Here is a 3,633-nt window from a genome sequence, read left to right on the forward strand (position 1 = left end):
CAATTATAGTGTTTATAAAATTACAGTATGGTTTTCAAAATCGCATTTTAATATTTAAAATTATGAGTTTATTTTTTTAAAATAATCTTTTTACCTACGATTTGAAGACACAAATTCTCTATAAGATCACGATGCTAAAACATTCCCTTCCGAATATTTGGTGTATAAGTTATTTAGGAAATAAATATATATACATTAAAAATACAGAAAATAATTGAATATAGAGGTATATGGGTCGTCTAGAATGATGCACAACTAGAATGTGCTTCTTTCCTCATTCTTTTGCGCTCCCACGTCAATAGTTGTATGTATGTAAAAGTCAATAATTCAGTCTGTTTAAGAACTAACTTGGGAGAATTATGATATGCTTATTTAATCATTTTTCAACCAATACTGTAATTTTTATTTAAGAAATTAAACAATTCTACCATATGCTAGCTTATTTAAATTGACCGACCGATCCCAAGCCCGGGCCAAGTTTAATTAAGATGTTTGTTTTGCTTTCGTAAGGAAAATAACTTCTATAAGCAGCTCTTTTGTGCCCACCAAAAGCAGTTGCCACCTAGGATTATTGCACAAACCCAAATAAAAACAAAAACACCATATTATATAGCTTTATTCCTTTTATTTATTTATTTTTTTTAAGAATATGGGAAAGGGCTAAGGGTGGCTCGCTGCCACCCCCAACCCATCTAGGGTGGCTGGCTGGCTGGATGTGGCCATGGCTCGCCGACCACCCCTAGGCCATGGGTGTCTCACCGACCACCCCATATGGGCTAGGGGTGGCCGCGCGGGCCACCCCTAGGACATGGGGTGGCCGGCGGGAGATGGGGTGGCCACCCAACCACCCCATCATTTTTTTTTTAAAAAAAAAAAATTAAATTAATTTTATAGGGTTGAAGTGAAATAATATGGTGTGATAGTGTTTTTGACTTTTTTTTTTCCTTAAACTTAGATCTATTCTAAAATGCTGAGGTGTCACTTGATGAGTGGTGGGCACAAAGGGGTGGGTTTACACCACCTCCTTATAAAAGTCACTCTCTTTAGTAAGTTAGAATATAATAAGGAAAACAAGTATGGAAGCACCGAGCATATTAAGGGCATGTTTGGGTGTGTATTTCAAATGTTTAAAAGTACGTATAATATTCAAAAAGTTCATTTGAAGAAAAAAGTATATGTTTTGTAAAAAAATTGAAAGCGCTTTTAAGGGTCTAAAATGACCAAAACGCACTCTTAGCAAAAGCTTAAAAATAAAGCTTTTGCCAAAAAACGCTTTTTGTCTTAAAATCTTTATTTCTTAAACACAATCTTAAACGTGCTCTAAGTTTATGTGGGTAATGAATGGACCAAGTGTTCTTTTAGTATATATATATATATATATATATTTGTGTGTTTTCCTAGTCATATGTAGATATTATTTTTAAAAAATTTAGTAAGAGAAATAAGGATTATAGTCTTTTTTGCCTTTTCATAAAATAATATCTATCAAAGACCAAAGAACGCTGAGAAAACACATGGTATTTTCTTTAATAAATGGTATGAATCTGAGTTTCATGAATCTAAGTGAAACTCATATTTTGCAAGATTAAATGACTAAATTTATATTTTTTCTATTAATTTAAATTTTAAAAATAATTAATTATTTAACATTGGAATTAGAGCTACTAGAGCTTTAATATTCACACCACTTTGCCTTCAGAACCGGATCCTCTCCAGTCCATTTTGGACTGGAGAGTACCCAATTAATGGCCGGATCAAAGATCATTGTGCCATAAATGGGACATCTGTCGGATTAATATAAATAATAATAAAGTAAATATATCATAAGTCCCTGAATCAATGTGCCAAAATTAAATAGCCCCTAAGTTTTTTTTTTTCAAAAATTTACTCCCTGGGTCAATCAAAATGCCAATAAAATCTCTACCGTCAAAATTTTTTAACCCAATTAATTTCAATCAAAATGCACCATTTGCCACGTCAGCGTATTAATTTTTTATTAATTTAATTTAAAAATTAAATCTAAAATTAATTAAAAAAAAAAAAAAAAATTCCCGAGAGAGGGAGCGTCGACGGTGGGTATGTGTGAAAATGCCACCCCTGGGATTTTTTCTGGGTAAGGATGGTTCTGTGGATGAGGCTGAATTAGTTTCAGAAGATTGCTCACTACGGTGTGTGAATTCAAGTTTGATTCAATTACCCACGAGCTCCAAGCTTTATTAAGAGCATCTTTAAACATTTTGAAGTTCTGGGGTTTTTTGGAGGTGAGCCAAAGAGGGCAAGATTTGAAGTTGGATCTGAATCTTGGGAAAGGGTTTATCCCAAGAGAGGCTAATGTATCTTTGGACTTTTTTCTTATGTTGGCTATGGCTGGAGATTTGTGCAGTTGGTTTCATTTTCATTTGTGTTTGATTTCTGCTGTCGAAGATTTTTGTTTTTTCAAGTTTCTTATCTGATTCTTTTGTAGATCTTACAGGAACATATGAGCAAACCTGTTTGGTTTCTCACACACTTCAAGCATTCCTTTGAACATATCCATAGCTTTTCCTAAAGACCCATCATGAACATGAGCTGAAATCATCGAAGTCCATGTCACCACGTTCTTGTGAATCATTTTGTCGAACAGGAGGTGTGCATGGTCTAAACCATTACATTTTGCGTATAGGCTCAAAAGGTTGTTTGCGATATGGATTTTTGAGATTGCCCGTGAGACTACAAGCTTTGCATGGAATTTCTTGCACTCTCTGATCGATTCAGGCTTTGGGTTCTTCTCAAATAGAAGTGAAATGGGTGGGGTGGACAGGGGTGGCAGCCCCACCGCTGGCCACCCCTTCAAATTTTTATTTTTATTTTTTTTTAAAAAAATTAGATTTAAATTTTAAAATTAAATTAAAAAAAATTAATATTTTAATGAGGTGAAACTGTGCGTCTTGACCCAGACTAACGGTTGTTAAAAAATTCTGACGGCATGGATTTTTCTGGCATTTTGATTAACCAAGGGAGTAAATTTTCAAAAAAAAAAACTTAGAGACTATTTAATTTTGGCGCGTTGACTTAGGAACTTATAATATATTTACCTATAATAATAAAATATTATTTATATTTTAAAAATAATTAAAAAATATTAAAAAATTAAGGTGTAGCTGGCTTGCCATAGGAGCCACCCTAAACCGGCCGGTCTGGGTGGCATTCAAATCTGTAAAGCTTTTTCCGAAAATTAAAGAAGGATTTTCGATCAAAGGGAAAACGTTTTTTGTTGACTATTATGTTATGTCGCACCAAACACCGTAAAATGCGGAAATCATTTTTCTAAAAATGATTTTACGTCGAAAGAAACGGGGCCTAAGTAATGCGACCTTTACAATATATATAGTTTTGGGTTTTGTCAAATAGTTCATTGATCAGTTTTTAAAAAGAATAGTAACTCAATAGAATAAGCAAATAAATTAAAAAAAAAAAAATTAGTCTCATAATGTTAGAAAAATTGAGAATATTCATTAATGTGTTACATCAGAAAGAATTAGGCTGCTCAGATGGGGTGGCCAAACCACCTTCATGGCTAATGGGGGTGATTTGCCCGCCCCCTCCATTTTTATTTATTTATTTATTTTTTATTTTTTTTATTTTTGTCATTTG

Source organism: Corylus avellana, chromosome ca5, assembly GCF_901000735.1.
Source record: "Corylus avellana chromosome ca5, CavTom2PMs-1.0".
In the NCBI taxonomy this organism is placed as follows: Eukaryota; Viridiplantae; Streptophyta; class Magnoliopsida; order Fagales; family Betulaceae; genus Corylus; species Corylus avellana.